Source organism: Mustela lutreola, chromosome 10 (assembly GCF_030435805.1).
Source record: "Mustela lutreola isolate mMusLut2 chromosome 10, mMusLut2.pri, whole genome shotgun sequence".
Classification (NCBI taxonomy): domain Eukaryota; kingdom Metazoa; phylum Chordata; class Mammalia; order Carnivora; family Mustelidae; genus Mustela; species Mustela lutreola.
Window position 1 is genome coordinate 105738659 of NC_081299.1, and position 18268 is coordinate 105756926.

Genomic DNA, 18268 nt, shown 5'->3' on the forward strand with positions numbered 1-18268 from the left:
GCATCCTGAAGGTGAAGCTGCATGCGCTCTGTGTGCATGGGCTGCAGCCTCTCCCTCAGACCTTGCCTGTCGGGGACAGTGAAGTCAGGACCCTGCACATCAGCCACACTTCAGGAGCCCAGCAGGCCCTGCCTGCCTGAGGCGTCTGCCGCTCCCTTCAGTCACCACAGACTGTTGTGCTGCAGGGGGCTGACCTGGAGCCCTTTCACCAGCCCCCAGTCTTCCTTCCTCTGGACCCCAGGGCTTGCCCTAACCCCAGTCTCATTGTGTGTGTGGCTTGGCGGCCCCCTCCTGGGTCCTGGCCTACACGCAGCCTCAGAACGGGTGGGTGTAAGCTGCTAGGACTGACCGGGGGCCTCTTTCTGAAGGACAACGGTTGTCTGCTTTCCAGGGCAATGAGATCAACCACCGCAAAAAGAATAAGGTGAGCATACGTAGCCCTGGCTGTAGGGAAGGGCAGGCAACCCCTATCAGAGACGCCCCTGGGAAGAACATTGCTTGGCTCCATCCACTCCCCTCCATCTCCCATTTCCTGGGACAGGTTGCTAAGAATGAAGTGCAGGACCCATCGAGTCAGTCAGTAGGGATCCAGAAGGGCATCAAGGAGAACTTCCCTTGATGGAGGAGGGGCTAATTCTACTAGCCTCTGAGAACAGTTTGGGACCAGAGGAAGTTGCATGCAGGAGGGTGGTCATGTGTGCCAAGACCCAGGACCCGTCCCCTGTCCCGCTGCTCGGCCCTCACCTGGCCCTGTAGCTTCCCCACCCAGGCTCGGGGTGCATCCTGTGCCTCTCTCCCGGCCCAGGAATACCGAGTCCTCACGGACATCATGCTGCTCCAGGCGGCGGCAGAGAATTACTGCCTAGAGCCCCAGCATCCATTCACGGCCTGGTTCTGGGCTGTGGAGCGGCTCAGCGAGGATGACAGGTGAGGCCCACTCAGGAGCTGGGTCAGGTGACGTCGGGGTGGACTCTTTCTGCTGGCCCCGCCTGGGATCCTCCTTCTAGGGCTCCCTGGGCAGCCAGACACCAGCTGTGGGAAAACCCTGGGAGGGACTCCTGAATGCCAGCTGCTGCTCAACTCACAGGTGTCCCTCTGTCCTTAGCTACAACCTGTCATGCCAGCTGGAGCCGCGGTCCTAGCTGGCCAGCAGAACACAAGCACCAGGACCACTGGCTACAGCCACCATCAGACCTGAACCCGTGCACACTGGCTGAGCCAAGGATTGCCCCTCGGCCCCTGGGCTACTTGTGGTGCACGAGCCCCATCTGCTGCTCAACACCCCTTCCTCTCCCCTACAGAATTACTTGTTCTGGAGGGGGCAATATTGAATATAAATAAAGGGTTGTTATTTAACCACAACAACAACAACAACAACAACAACAACAAAAAGGAATGAGAACCCTTGGGATTAAAGTTTTCTTACCAAAATAGTAATAGTAATAATAATAATAATAATAATAATAAAGGTTTTTATTTTCTCCTCTACCTGCCCACGTGTGCGTTTGGTTCTTTTATTTCCTACGGTAATGTACAACGTGTACAGACTCTCTTCTTCATTCCTGAACCCAGAAATCTTACAGAGTCAGCAGCTATTCAATGGGGCAGAAAGGAGAGGAGCCAGCCCTCCTCACTTCTGGTGGCACTACTCAATACTGGTGGCACCTCCAAATGCCGTTTCCTCAGAGGACAGGTTCATTTCTGTGTCAGGCATCTGGGCAAACAGCAGAGACAGCCCTCAGGGCCCCTGAGATGGAGACGTTGCAGGTCCTTCCCCAGGAAGGCAACATACCCTGACCAGGAGAGTCCTGGAGAGTTCCTTCCCCTCCCCAGAACTATGTGCTGCCCAGGAGAGGGGCTGCTTCTCTCCCCTCTAAAGCAAGGAGGACGATGTCTTGCTTCCTTGGGGATATGCTATGTGTGCGTGTGCTTGTGTGGGTTTGGACCCAGTATTTGGGACTGACGGTTGTCGAGGTCAGTCTCCTGAATTGCATCAGCACGATGTAGGGAAAACACATGCAAAGAGATCCAACCCTGCCTGTGGAAGCTCCAAAACCTGAGGAAGATATTTTGTAAATGGAAGAAGGGCAGGCAGGACATCCCGTCCTCAGTTTCCCTATAGGCTCTCCAGGTTCACCCTTTACCAAGACTGGAATCCCCCTGGGATCCTTATCCAGGATCTCTGGATTCCTTTTCCCTGCTTCTTTTGGGTGAGGCTGGAGAAAAACTAAAGAAACTGGGAGGTGTCCCTGGCTCTATTCACATCTATGCTGACCTAGGAACTAGGATGTCCAGCCATCCTGCATTTCCTTACGCAGTTCTTGGCAAGGCCGTGGGGCCCTTCAGGCCCCTGACCCTCTTGGTCAGGTCCATGGTAGCCACTGCTCCCTGACTGGGGCCTGATGGAGCAGAGATTGGTTCTCCCTTGCCAGGATAAAGGTTCGGATCCTTGACCAGAGAAACCCCACACTCTCCTGGCTGGCCAAGGGCACTGTCAGGTCCAGGTGGTTCTGAAGTCCCTGGTCTCCATCATCCACCAGGTGACACACCCATGTTCCACTCACTTGTCTGAAATGGGGAACTCGCCTGACACGGTAGACCAACACACACAGGGAATGTGAGCAGGGGAGAAGCATCTATCATGCAAATGGATGTGAAACGAAGCAAGGGTAGGAATCCTTCTCTCCAGACACAACAGACTCTGAACCAAAGGGGGGAGGTACGAAGCCACAGAGAAGGACACTACTTCCTCGCAAGGGAGGCCATGTAATAGGAGAGAACATCTCGAAATATGTAGACACGCACCAGGGGAGCACCCAAAGGCTTCCTACAGTGCATAACAAATTAAGTCACCTTTGACAGCAGTACCATGCAGTGGGGGACTCTAACACCCCACATCTGCTAATGGACACAGGATCCAAACTGACAATCAACAAGGAATCTATGGCTTTGAGGGATGCACCCGTTTCAACACGTAGATGCAGAACCTTCCACCCTGAAACAGCAGCATCCGCAGTGCTTTCCAGTGCACATGGAACATTCTCCAGAGTAGATCACACGTTAGGGCACAACCCAAGTCTCAACAAACTCCAAGAGATGGATATCATCCCACGCATCTTTTCTCAGCACGATGCTATGGAACGCCAAATGAACCCTAAGAGCAACCCTGGAGAGACCACGAATCCATGGAAGTTCAATTACATGCTACCCAACCAGCACTGGGTCAACCCGGAATCCAAAGAGGATGTCCAAAATTACATGGAAGAAAAAGGACACGCCAAGGGTCCCCAACCTTGCAGATGCAGCGCCAGGGAATCTAAGAAGACAGGATCCAGCACCACAAGAAAAATCCCCAATACCATCAGCTGACACATAAGGACCTAGCCAAAGCACAACACAGAGCTCCTGAGCAGTCGCTCAGCCTGGGCGAGTTGGAGCTCCTGCTGTTGGGTGCAGGCTTAGCTTCCATCTCGACTCTAAGTCCCAGCCTGGGGGGTGTTCTTTCCTTTCTCCCAGAACCATCCCCACCAGGGCCACTGGGGAATCAACCCTTCAGGGGGTTCTCGGCAGAGAGAAATGGCCCAAAGGGCCCAGGAAACAACCACCCCTTCCCCGCTGGTGGATCAAGGTGGCCCATTAGCGTTCCCTCTGTGGAACATTCCACAGTGCTTTTGGGGGGACGACCCTCTCAGGCTCTGATGCCCAGGGTTTCTCGGCAAAGGGCAGATTCCGACTGAGTACCCCTGGGAGGGAACTGACACTCTGCACTTCCAGCATGCTCGCAGCTAATGCCCCGGCCACCTGTCCCCGGAGCACACGGAGAGACAACTTGCCAGCGGACCACTGGACAAAACGTCCTCTCTTTCACCACCAGGAAGAGATCGATGGGCAACCGTCTGGCAGCCACAAACAGGTGTTTGATTGTCAGGAAGATCAACAGCCAGGCAGGGCTTGGTCCACCCCCCACAGGCCTCTCCTCCTCTTCTCCTCCAGAGTATAGGGAGGCAGGATGGCAGGAAAGACAGTTTGTTCAGTGGAAGCGAAATCCTGAGCTTGAGTCCCTTTCTCCCTAGTAGCCTGGGCACTCCTACGCTGCTTCCACTGTGGCCTCTGTGCAAGGCCATTCGAAACACCAGTGCTGGCTTGCCAAGTTCCGGGATCCTGGGCAGAAAGCGATGGAACACAAGAGAGTCCCAGGGAAGTGACAACGGGTTTGGTCATGAAAGCTTGAAGCTGTCAAAGACCATCTCTTGCCCTATGTTCCCTTGGTCAGAAACCTTTCAGCAACCGCTCAGAGGAGAGACAGGCAGGTACAGAGCAGGGATGGGGAACCCTGGGAGCCACTGTGGACCGAACCTGGTGGTCTCTTCTCCACAATTCACACAGACCAAGATACAGACGGAAGACTTAACATCCGTGGGTGTTTTGTTAACATGGGCTTTGATTCATGTGTGACTTTTCAGAAACAGAAAAGAATAAAGGGAATCAGGAAAGAGAGGCCATCAAAAACACCGGCTCAAATATAGGGAACATACTGGTGGGAACCAGGTGGGCGGAGGGGTGGAAGTGGGGGTGGGGATTAAGAAGACACTTACTGTGCTGAGCACGGAGTCACATACAGAACTCCTGAATCCCTACTCTTCAACTGAAACGACGAAAATACTGTACGTCCATTAGACTGTATTTTCAAAATTGTCTTTGAAAGGTGGGTATTAGGAGATCGAAGATGAGATTACGCTCTGAGAGTTTCCCAATCAGGTCTCCTCAGGCTGTACGTGAATGCACATTAAAGATCAGTGAAAGAGCCCAAAGACAAAAGTGACATCTGTTGATATGGAAAGGCCAGTGCCCACCTCTGTGATCACAGAAAAAACACACCTTCCTATGATATTGGCTGTCGTAAAAGCATTTCACCCACGTCCCCTTGGAGCTACGCTCCTCTGGTATTTCCATTCTACCTCGTTGTGTGTCTTCATGAAGTAGTTGAAGGAAATATTGCTACCCCGTGTTTGGTGGACTAAACCAAAGCAGGCTATTTCTAGCCCCTGGAAGACTGGAGCTAGAGGGCCTTCTGGAAAACACTGCACAACTGGATCTCTCATCGTCTTCCAGAGAAGGAAAGGGAGGCCCCACAAGGGCACCAGGGGAACAGGAACACAGAGGAGGTTCTCCTGACACCAGCTTCAGGATCCCAACTCCCTGAGCAAGAATGAAGAACCCCCGTCCCCCCACACACAATGGACACATATCACTGGAATGGGTCAGTTCCCAGGAAAAGCGAAACGCGGCCAAACATGGAAAGGTACACAATAACCTCACTGAAAGAAAGCCCACTGGGATCCCCTGCCCTGGGTCTTAAGTTCCACCTATGCATGAAGCCATTTGATAATCACAGGGGAAGGGAGGGAAAACTGAATGGGAAGCCACCAGAGAGGGAGAAAAACGATGCGAGGCTCTTCCCTAAGAAACAAGCAGAGGAGCCTAACAAATAGCAGGGAGCACATGGGGAGTTAGAGAGGAGAAGGGAGTTGGGGAAAACTGGAAGGGGAGGTGAACCTTGAGAGACTATAGACTCTGGAAAACAATCTGAGGGTTTTGAAGGGGCGGGGGCGTGGGAGGTCGGGGTACCAGGTGGTGGGTATTATAGAGGGCACGGATTGCACGGAGCACTGGGGGTGGTGCAAAAATAATGAATACTGTTATGCTGAAAATAAAGAAAAATTAAATTTAAAAAAAAGCAAAGAAACAAGCAGAGGGTTGCTGGAGGGGAGCTGGGTGCGGGTATGGGACGATTCGGGCAGGAGCATAAAGGAGGGCATGCGATGGGATGAGCACTGGGGGCGAAACGCAACTGATGAACAGCTGGGCACTACCTCGGAAGCTGATGAGGTACTGTACGGTGGCTTACTGACTTTCCACAACAACAACAAAATACAATCCAAGGTTCTGTGTTTCCTTGATTTTCAGTGTGGAAAATACGGGATGATTTCTTTTCTTCCCTCAAGCAAGGAAATGACATAGCCTATTCACGAGGAGGCAATGCTCAGGACATTCTACCCCTTTCAGCCCTAGAGAGGTTTTCAAACAGGCTTTCACCAGTTGCAGTCCTCATGCCCTTCTAGTCATTTCGGAGCACTCTTGACAGGGGGCAAACCCTTTTTTTCTTCAAGGTGACTCACCCCAAGCAGGTAATATCCCTACGTGCCACAGGAGCGACTACAGGTGCGCCCCCTCCATCCTTTCCGAGGGCCTCACTACAAGTTTTCCAGAAAGGTGGCATGAATAGTAGTGGCTGGAAGGTGGATGCTGCATGACATCCATCCCTTTGTTCACTTGAGGGATGACTCGGGGCAGGGTCTCCATCTCAGTCGTGGACGTGCCAGAGCTCTCCAGCTCCCCTTCAGACACGGCCCTGCCCTCTCTCCCATCGAAGAACCTGCAGAACTACGTGACCATGAACTGGGAACACACAACAACGGTACAAAGGTCTTACCTGAATTCAGCTCAGCATGGCAATGACAGACTGGTCCCTCTTGGAGGTTGTTCCCAGTGTCCTTGAGGCATTCGAACCCCTTCTTGGCGGCTGACTCCAGACAGTGGCTCACCTGTCACAGTGGCTCACGATAGAGGGATGAGAAGTTCCTCGGAGACAGGTGTCACCACACCACTATCATCACCCTTTGTCGTGGAAGGAGTCTATGTCCCTCGTCGGATTAAGAAACCCTTCAAACAGGACTGGAGCAGGGTGCAATAAAAGGCTCCCTTTGAAGAAGGGCTGAGCTTGGGGACATGTCCAGTCCTATGTCTCACTGCTGCCATCACCACACACAGTGCTGCCCCAAATGGGCAGGGTACCATTTCCAGTACACGGCTCCTGCTCGCCCACCGTACCTATTCCTATCATCGCGCCATCGCATCTGGTCAGGACCCCAGCATCAGGCCTGTGCGTCTCCAGTTCCTGCTGCTGCCTGCCTCCACCAGCGATCCTGTTTCATCTCTGAATTCCGAGCGCCGCAGCATCCATCTTCCTCACCTTCACAAAACAGGATTGCGCAATGATTTCATGGATACGACCTGCAAGGCACAGGATGGAAAAGAAAAGGAAACTCACACACGGGACATTCAGGACACTTAAAATCTTTGTGACTTGAATGACGTTATCAACCAAGGGAAAGCACAGTCCAGAAGTCGGGAGAGCATGTTTGCAAACCATGGATCTGGCAGGTTCTCAATATCCACAATAGCTAGAGATCCCAGGAACTCAACAACATCAACAACAAGAGAAAAACAAGTCAAAAGTGATGTGTGAATGTACACATGGGCAAGAGACCTAACCTCAAAGCTATACGCAAGGAACGAAATTGCAAGCGATGAGATACCTTTATGCATCCATGAGGTTGGCTCCCCATGGAAAAAGAAAAACAAAACAAAACACAACAAAGCAAAGCAAAACAAAACAAAACACTCGGGAGAAAGGAAAAGACCAAGCCATGGCAAAGATAGAGAGAATTAGGAACCTTGCTGATTGGGTGTGGTAGGAATGTTTAAGAGTATGGTTGTGAAATCAGTATGACAGCTCTTCCCAAAAATCAACTTTAGTGGGACACCTGGGTGGCTCAGTCTGTTGAGTGCCTGCCTTCGGCTCAGGTCACGGTCTCAGGATCCGGGGATGGAGTCCCGCATCGGGCTTCTTGCTCAGCCGGGAGCCTGCGTCTCCCCTGCCTGCTCTGCCTGCCACTTCTCCTGCTTCTGCATGCCTCTTTCTCATGCTGACAAATGAATGAATAAACTGTTTTTAAAAAATCAACTTTCGCACTACCGTGTGTTTTAGTACTTGCCCTTCTGTGCTAGGTACCCACATTCATGAACAGGATAGTGTGGTCCTGGAGACTTATCTGAGCACACCTTCTCATGGCAGCATGGTTCCTAAAAGCTAACCCATGAACGCAATCCAAGTATCTGTCCAGGGAGGAACAGATGTTGTATATACAGACGTTGGGATAGTATTCATTCGCTAAAGAGGACAAAAACATTGACATGCGCCACCCCGTGGGCGAAGGTTGAGGAGGGTATGCTAAGTGAGAGGAGTATGCATGAAGATAACCAACTTTGACTCCACTCTGAGGACCTACCTAGAGTGGATTCCGAAGGACAGAAAGTAGAATGGTGTTTGCCAAGGGCTGGAAGGAGGCGCTCGCGGGAAGAGTCTGACGCATGCTAAAGAGCTTTAGATGGACAAGATGCCAAGGAGATGGGAAGGTGGGTTCCAGGGAGCTTGGACAAAGACATTAATGCTTTTTAAGACATTTAGAATGTACTCCGTGAACTTCATGGACTTCACGACCTAAAAATAAATTGCACTGAAAAGCTGCAAAGATGGAGAAATGAACACAGGACCACTTCATCTGGCCCTTTATACCCTTTCCAGGTAGGTCCTCTCTAAGCCATTCGACTTCTGCCATTTTCCTTGAGACAACATGGAGCCAACAAAATGTCCTTCTGTGCCTACTTCGAGGTTGAAAAACAGAATTGCCCCACCCGGGACAACTTTATGTGAGAAGGTATTTTTCAGAGTTAATTTCTTGAGGCCTGTTATTCCTTGATCATGTTTTGAAACAGAACCCAAACTGAACATTCTCCTTCGTCTGCTTGATTTTTCCTTCCCTGATTTTTTCCCCCCACTCAGAACCCATTGTTGATGCAAGGGCCTTGGGTGTTCCTATGCCTGTCGTCATCTACTGACTTTAGCTTCTGCTGTTTCCAGTTTTGCTTACGTGTCATTCCTTTACCAAGTCAACTTTCCTGAGGCTCATTATGAATAGTAAAATATTTTCGGCCCCAGTTGGATTGAAAGAACTGACATCGAGCACTGTGCACGTCTCAGCTACACAACACAATGACTTCATTTTCCTAGGCCCTAAAAGGATGACCAGAATAAGTGGTGTTCACAAGGATTCCTGACCATGGGGGTGGGCGCAGGGAGTTCTTGGACATATTCCTTGGCTGTCTAGGAGTATGTTCCCAGGCGTGGAACTCTGGGATCCTACGGTACATTGTTGGTTGGGAGCATAGGAGCTAACAAATGCCGGTGAGGACACGGAGAACAGGGAACCCTTGGACACCATCCGTGGGAATGCACACTGGGACAAGTCACTGTGCAACACAGTATGGAGGGTCCCACAGTCTAGAGATGGACCAACGCACCAAACAGTGCCATGCGAAAGAAAAGAGCAAGTGTTCCGTGAGACAAACGAAGAATACTCTGAAAGAAGGCTGCAGAGTCATTGGAGAGAAAGGCCCGAAAGGCCTCACTGAGGGGGACAGCGCTGAGGACAGAATGAAAACAAGGGAGCTAGTCCCGCACAAGTCTGGCTGCCCTGTGTCATGAAGAGGGAAGGCACCTCTGCCTTAGAGCCTCACTACCAGAAGCTGGGTTGGCCAGAGGACATGAAAGAGGCATCCAGTGTGGCTGGAGAGCAACTGGGAGCAGAGCAGAGGGTAGTGAGGAAGGCAGGGACAGGGCCTCAGGCCTGGGAGACAGGTAGCGATCTCTTGTCCCTCTGCAACGGCATTGCCCCAATACCCTGCATCTTCAAATGCACGGACTGAATGCCCCACGGTTGTTGCAGAAGAGGAATGGAGGCACAATTTCGCATGTTTCCTCCACATCACCATACTTGTGAGCCCGTGGTTGTGACTGAGGCTCGACTAGCAGAGGATTTTCCCCAACTTAGCACCCATCATTCGGGGAGCCATTCAACTCAGAATCTGAGTTTCTGGGCGCATGTTGGCCTTGCCACTGCCTCCGTTCCTGGCACTGTGAGCCTCGATGGATGGCAGCCCCAACCATCTGGGCATGCTTTTCGCTTCAGAGTCCGAGAAGAAAAGGGGAACAAGGGAGAAGTGGACCATGAGCAAAGAAACTAGGAAGTGCGCAACTCCTTGCCTGACATCTAGAGAAACACGAGGCATGCTATTTCATCACGTTGAGTAAGTACATCGTGTGGCTCAGAAGCCACTCGCTAACCACCCAGAGCTTGGAGAGTGATGCCTCCACCACAGGTCGGGATCCCTGGGAGCCACTGGGAAGGCTGCTCCCCTCATATACCAGAACGAGGGAAAGAGGTCTCTTTCTAAAGCTATGTGGGAAACAACTGAACCGTTTCACTACCGAGGATGACCAAGTCTGCATCTGCGTGCATTTCCACCCCATCATGGTGCCCCATTATAATGACGCCAAGAGGGAAAGGGACGGTTCCAAAACGACACAAAGCCGGGACCCAGGCCTCCTCGGAGTGTTCCTCCAGGCCACGTCCCACCCCTTCCTGCAATTCATCTGGCCTTCTATGTGTGCCTCTGATTCCCGTGACACCGTCGCACACATACCACAAATACGGTCTACATACACCCTAAGATGTCCCAAGGAACTAGATTCTCCCTGGTCCCCACTATGCAGGTTGGGAATGTGGGCACTAGGGGAGACACACAATGACTGAGGACACAGGAGTGGGAAAGGACAGAGAACAAACGTCTGACTTCAGCTCTGTCTCCTGAAAGGGAGCACCTGAGTGCCAATTCCAGAGCATGGTGCCTCTGGCACTTTTGGCTCATTGTGTACAGTCCCGGGGAAGAGAGGTCAAGAGTCAAGTGAAGGGGCTGCAGAGAGGGGGTGACTTTAAGAAGGGCCCCAGGTATTAGAATCCTGAAAGCGTGACCTCATATTCTTCATGATAGGCCCCAACCGAACTTGGAACTCTGGTAACCAGGCACCCACTTTCAAAGGGCAACCTGCTCTCCAGCACACTTGAGTGGAGACCTTCGACAGAACACCATGTTCAGTTGTTGTCTTCCTACTTCCAGGGGTGCTGGGCCCACGGGAGCCCAGAGCCAGAGACATTACTGCAGTTGCAGACAGTGCTTCAGCCCTCTTTTCCGAAGCTTCTGGTCATGGGGCCGGAGACACCAACAGGTAACACAAGGCAGCTCGGGGCAGCCCACTGGAGAGCGGGCAACAACTGTGGTCCCACCTCAGCGGGCACACACCACTGTCTCTTACAGTGTGGGAGCTCGTCTCTCTCTCTCTCTCTCTCTGTGTGTGTGTGTGTGTGTGTGTGTGTGTGTGTGTGTGTGTGTGTGTCTGTAGAATTTGGGACAGGGAATGAGGGATATGCCCTTCCTGGGCAGAAGCAAGCTGCCTGGTGTTGGAGGCTGGACCCATCTGTCATGTTCATACCCCAGGTCATAGCAGGCTGGATGAAAAGGGGAGGGCTGACACAATGATAAGGCTCATGGTAGTCATGAGCCTTAGAGTGTCCTCTGGCTACCTCCTTGCTCGATGTCTTTTCAGCCATCCCTCTTAGCCTGAACTGGAGAACACGATGTCTAGTGGGGGTGTCCCCTGGTGGCAATGTTCCGGGAGGCTGCTAATGGCTCTTGGCCCTGTGTCTATGGGGCACTGCATTTTCAGAGCTGCACCCCAGAGACTGTGAATGAGCTGGCTGGGGACTTCAACGACTCCAACTCGCTGGACAAGGGTCAGGTGTCCCAGGCCACCCAGGATCAGTGCTGCTCTGAGGTGAGAATAGGAAGAAGCTCCTCCACACCCAGGGCCCCCATGCAACGATGGGGACAAACCTGGGGCCTTCCCAGAGTGTTTCCACTTGACTATTCCACCGGCCCCACCCCAGAGTAACCCACACCTCCGCACATATGCCACACCTATGAGTAAGTAAGGGAGGAAGACACTCTTCACCTACGTGGGACTGGTAGAGAATAGAGTGAATGCTTTCCGGGGCATGGGGGGAAGTTGTTTTGCTTTCTTTCCTCTGGCCTTGTGTTGCTTTTCACGAAGCCATGAGTATCTGGGCCTTTTCCCACGGGTTTTACGATTTTTCCCTACTCATGCCAGCTAAGCTGTGGAGAACCCAGCTGGGTTCTGGAGAACTGGCCCACGCCCTTCTAAATCCTCATACCAGATAGGGTGATTGAACCTACCAAGGGGCCGGTGGGATCAAGCCATTCTACAGGTCTTTCTGGAATGTATCATCTCTCAGAACACATCGAATCCTAGGAGGTCCACCAGCTCACAGGCTCTTTCCCTCTAGGTCCTCACAGTCCCCCCTAAAGGACGTGGTCTGCCACAGTGACTCGGTCTAGCATTGCTGCTGGAACTTGACGTGACTCAAATTGCTTGCCCATTCCAGCAATGCTGCAAGGAACGGGCACCTCAAGGGTCCTCACAGATGATTTGGGTCACTCCATCTGCCAGACCGTAGACCCAAAGATTGGGTGGAAGGCCTCCGATGCCTCCTGGCCCAGGTAGCTGGCTCTGGCATGAGCTGCTGCAAGGCTTCAGCTACTCCACCTCCCTTGACAAGCAGCAGGGACCTCAGGCCACCAACAACATCCAGTCCTGGTCTGGGGTGAGAACGGGCCCAGGTTCATGGCCAGTCTCAGGACCCAGAGATGACCGGGGCCAGGCAACAACCCAGACTAGACACAACTGGCTGCCCTGGGGCCTGCCAAGGAAGGTGGTTTCCCCCTGAACCTTTCTGCCCCTGACAGCAACAGGCCAAACCGCATCAGCATAGGCGAAATGCCATGCAGCCCATGCTTTGGACAGATCTCAGACCCAACGCGGATGATCTTGAGCAGGCTTGGAGATTCTCAACCTCTCTTTTGTCCTCTCGACAGCAGGGCTCCTTCCTCAGGACTCCATGGCATACACATACAGATCTTCATACAGGCTGGGAAGAGACAGACAGGCTATTGCTGTCCAGCTAACCACACATGTTGAAGGCACCAGTACATTTAAGCCTAGATGGGTCCTTTGGAGGTTGCTTTTAGGTTTTCAGCCAAGAACCTTTTTTCTGGGTGGGCACACAAGTCCCTCGTCGTCTTGCCCAAGTTCCCAAAGGGATGGGAGGATGCAGTCTGAGCTCCAGACCCTGCTCTTCCTGGGGCTTCACGGCGTTGAGGCTGACTATGTTGCTCCCCACCCCGCCCCCTTGTCTGCCTGCTGGAAAAGGCATCATCCCTGTCCCCGGACGAGGCCTGCACGATGCTGGCGCTCAGAGAAGGCGCAGTGCAGAGATGGGGACATTCCCTGCTGCTATCCTTCCCGGATAGAAGCCTCTCAAACGTCACCACCATGTGCTCCATCTATCAGATGTTCACGTCAGCCCAGCAGGTCCTGGATCAGCAGTTCCCTAGGTGAGTGCCCACCCCGTAGCCAGCACAAGGGGGAGCCTTCCGTCTACTAGTTGTAGGTCTTGGGAATGTCACTGCACCTCTCTGACTTTCCCTCTCCTGTCCGGAAAAGTGGAGGTGCTAAGAGGATGAACCTCGTAGGGCGACTGCAGGGAGTCATGGGAGGAAACATGGCACGCGCCTCTCTGGGGCCCGGCTCTGCAGAAAGGGCTGCTGGACATGCTGGGCATCTTCGCGCTGAACATTTCCCTCTCCAGGGAAGACGCGTTCAGGCTCAACCCTCACAGGCCTGTGGTCCTGCTGGGTCTGTAGAAAGGAAACGGAAAGCTGGCAGCTTGCCTATTGGCAAAGGACCTCTGAGATGCCATCTAGCTGCTCCTGACTGTGGTCCTTTATGTGCCCAGGTCGAGGGGACACTGGGAGCAGGCAGAGCAGCCCAAGGGCCACTCCGGATTTGCAAAGTCTTGTTTGGGATGATTTCATTCAATCATGGCTCTTAAGCACCTAGGAATGCAGGCACTCTCTAGTCACCAAGAGCAGTGAATGGGTAACGTAGAGACAATGTCTGGGTCTCCATTCTCGCCCCAGGGTCACATAGGCACTCTCCACATCCTAAGCACGCATGTCTAGCGTTCATCAGATGGGGCATCTCTGTGACCTACTCTAGGGAAGAATGGATCCACCTCTCTTGGGACTACGAGGATGCACCTCTACGATCAAGGAAGAACAGGATAGGTCTTTGGGTGCCAGAGGAGGTCCTGCTGCCTCCACAGAGCGGGGTGGGAGGCGACAGGGGATGTTGCTGGCGAGGGATGTTCAGAACCATGGATCTCCCAGGACTCTCGATTTCCACGGGAGAGCTCAGTGGGGCGGCTTCCTCTGAAGAAGCCAAAGAGTCCGAGAGAGGTGTGGACGGGATGCCAAGCACTCTGGGAAGCAGAGCCCATTGTGGGCTGAGGTGGTGCCTACAACAGCCATCCCTTGGATGGTCCATTCTTGCTCCGCCTGCCCCTATCCATACCCACCTCCGCCGACCACCACCAGTGGGGCCAAGGACAGAAAGGGTGGGGACCGGACCACTCACCCGTCGGCCTCCAACCAAAGCCCAGACACTGGTCTGCAGGGAGGATGCATGACTGAGGGGCCAAAGGACAGACCTATGGGAGGTCCCTCCCTCATCCCACGTGGTCAGCAGTCAGCAAGGACAGCTCCAGAGGGGTTGCACGTGGGCTGGCGCCATTCTGTGGGGCCCACACCGAAAGAATGGTGCTGTGGGAGTAGCATGGAAAAGGAAGGGAAGGCCAGGTCTCTGACTCTGCCCCACATTTGACTTTCCCCAGCACTCTGTGTCCCATCTTGGGAACCTGGCCCGAGCAGACACGGCAGGATATCAGGCAGTCCCTGCACACTGCCCATGTGGAGGTCAAGGGGGCCTATGTGCACGTCACGTGGCATGACCGGGACCTGAACACCCATGCCCCCGTTCCGCTGAGGCAGCGGCAACTTCTGCAGCTCACAGAGGCTGAGGCGGAGGGTAAGGGGCATTGCAAGCTGGGAAGGCCATCTGGGATGGGGCTCATGGGCTGGGTATTCCTTGAAAGGCCATGGGATCCGTCCTGTTCAGGGAAAGGCACATGGAGTGTCAGTGATGTGGCTGAATCGTTCCCCTTACTCCCACCCCCGTGTCCGCTATGCGACGCGTTCCAGCAGCTGAGCCGGCCAAAGAGCCTCCCATGGAGCGAGAGGCAACCCTGGCTCTGCATCAGCCATCACCTTCAGGGTCCGAGCCAGCCTCCCCTCCACCGGCTGCTCCAGAACTGGAACAGGGGCTCCTAGGTTACGGATGGTCGCCGGGTCCTGAGGCACAGACGGCTGGGCCATCGGCTTGCCTGGGAGTTTGCACGCCACCTGTCTCAGGTGCCACTGAGCCCACTCCAGCCGCAGAGGCATCCTGCCAACCCAAGAAGCGGCTCAAAGAGAGGGAGCCTGACCTCCTGGACTTCCCTCCCAAGCTGGTGGCAGAGCAGCTCACCTACATGGATGCGGTGAGCAGCTGGGCCCCCAGGGCAGGAGGGCAGGGCCGGCTTTTCTTCTGCTCTCCGCTGCCCTATACCGGCTTTTCCCTGATGTGGACTCCTAGGATATAGGGCCAGATCTCAGCTGCAGCCCTAACCGGCCGGGGAAACCCATCAGGGTTTTTAGACCTGAGCTTTCACTGTCCAGCTGCGGACTGTGGAGACAGGCACGGAGAAGGACTGAGGCAGAGGTACCACGCAGATGCAATGAGTCAGAAGCGAGAGCCCGTAAATGGGAAGGCTCTGGTCCCCCGCGGGGAGGAGGGCAGCTCCCTGGGTGCAATCCCGTCCACGGGTCGCCCACCCATCTGCCTGGGAGCCTGAGCACCATCAACCGGGCTTAGGCATCTGATGCGTCCTGAAGGACAGGCTAGACACGGAAAGCCATGCTTTCAGCCACCAGGTGACAATGGGCACCTGAAAGGAGACAGGGACCGCAGGGAGGAGCATTTGGAGGAGGAGATGCCCCCTTGGGAGCACCACCTGGAGCGGCCCCCTGGACATGGAATGATCAGGGTGCACACGCCTTCCTCCCTTCCCTTGCCTCTCTTGGCTCCTGGGGCATCCCGCACTGGCTTCCCTCGGAGAAGAAGAGGGGCATGAAATCCAGGCTCTCTAAGCAGGCTCCGGCCACATTCGCAGCCTCCTGAGCTCCAGCTCTGACCTGGGACCCCTCCCGAGGACATGAGCCTTGCATGGGCGAACATGTGTGGGGCTCAACACACCTCCCCCTGTCCCCTAGGAGCTGTTCAAGAAGGTGGTGCCCCATCAGTGCCTGGGCTCCGTCTGGTCCCGGAGGAACAGGCCTGGCAACGAGCACCTGGCACCCACAGTCCGGGCCACCATCGCCCAGTTCAATGCTGTGGCCAGCTGCATCGTCACCACGTGTCTTGGCGACCCAAGCATGACAGCGCGGGACAGGGCCGTGGTGGTGGGCCACTGGATCCGGGTGGCCAAGGTATGCTGTGGGAGCCCCAGCTCCCTGAGGCTCTCCTGAGCCTCGGGAACTGCTCTTCTGTCTTGCTCCCTTCTCAGGGCTGAAGGCCCTGCTCTAAGGCCTGTGGTCCCTAGGCTCTTCCTCCCGGGGGCATGGCCCAACGTTGGGACGCTCAGTTCCCACGTGACTCCTCCTTTGCAGTGAGGGAAAATCCTCCCTCTCGCCAGCAGTGTTCCTCTTTAGGGCTGACCTGTGCCCTTCTGCAGCTCCCTGGACATCAGCTTCACCCGTGGGGGAGCCCTAAACCGAGGGGGGCACTAAAGCTCTCGAGCATCTGGGGCTCCTGCTCTCCCACTGACAGCTCCTTCTCTTCCCTCCCCCAGGCCTGTCAGATCCTAGGGAACTACTCCTCCCTGCGTGCCATCCTGGCGGCTCTGCAGAGTGCCTCCATCCACCGCCTGCAGAGGACATGGGACAACGTTTCCAGGTGAGGAGGCTTCTCTGCAGGAGGGACCAGGATGGAGGCGGGATCTCCCCCAGGCCTGTCCTTTGCCCCCCTCAGTCAGCTTGGACCTCCTGGGAGGCAGCAAACCCCGACCAAAGGACCTGGGCCCGGGGCTGCTCCTCTCAGCCTTCCTGGGGAACAGGCCACCAGGCCTCTTGCTTGAGAAATCCAATGTCCTCCATGCCCCACCCTGGCCTCAGCTGAATCCCATATTTCCACGTGGTGACTTGGCAGCCACTGAAGTCTCGGCCCATGGTTCAGCCAGAACCCCACCCAAACCGAGCTGTTCAATTAAGCTGGGAAGGGACGCCCAGGGGGACGCCCAGGAGAACTCCCTCCCATGTCCTACGAAGACCCCAGTGCTCAGAGCAGCCCAGAGCAAACCCTCAGCCAGCCCCGGGGACATGCGGGGCTTCTCCAAGAAAAGGGACTCGCACTCTACCCTGCCACGTTAGGACTCCCCTGAGCCTAACTTCTTTCCCTCTCTTCTAGGAAGAGCTTCCGAACATTCCAAAAGCTCTGCAGAGAAGACAACCCCCAGGGCAGGGAACTACTCATCAAGGTAGCACGGGAGGTGCAGGGCTCCAAGGACAGGAGAGGGGTGTGAGGAGGCATGATCCTGTGTGGATGAAGTAGGGAATGGCCTGAAGCATTCCTCGGGGAGCAGAAGCCTTTGGCAGGAATGTGCTGACAGCCTGGGCTGAAGATTCCCCCTGGGGCTGGGACAAGCGGGTGCTGCCCATCCACACTCCCTAGGCTAGATTTCAGGTCTCTCTGTGTCCATCGAGAAGGTCCACCTGGGGGCCCACATGAACGCGGACAGCCCAGAGGACAGGCCCCTGCTCACAGATGGGGTGGGGATGGGTTGTGGGCCACAAAAATGATGATCCTAAGAGGATCCTGAGTGCTCAGGAGACCACAGGAGGTAGGTGGAGTTCCCCCTTCTGCCCATGGGAAAACAGGCTCAGGGAGGCCAGGCTCCAAGCTGCAGGTCCCCCATGGACTGAATGGGGGAGCTGAGATTGTTCTACAAGGACTCGTGGCATGCTTCAGGGGAATGGAGCGTCAGTATCAGCAGACGTAGGTCGGACGTCTAGGGTCTGCAGTCAAAGACGGTGGGCGCAAGGGGACTGAGGCTATTCTGCTCTCAAGGATCTTGTCCTTGGCCCTCTAGACGCGGCCCTCGAATAAACTGGCCAGCCTGGTGAGGCAGCTGCAGAGAGCGCGGAAGGGGCTGCCCAAGAAGGTGAGTGTGCCTGAGGGACAGGGCCTCCAAGGCCAGGGGAGAGGGGCTCCTCCCTGAGGGCTAGAAGCGTCCAGATCAGGACAGGTGGGACCTGCCACTCCAGCTCCACCTCCTGCCACCACAGTTGCTCAATGTCTTCTTCCCCCCATGACCAGGAGGAAGTAGTCTAGCAGGCTGGGTAGAGAATGGATTTGGGGCTGGGGAGGGGCCCAGGGCTCCATAGCCAGGGGTTTTTTGAATTTCAAAAAGCAGGCCCTGGAGGGGATTAGGAGGAGTCTGATGTTCTGGGAGGGTGA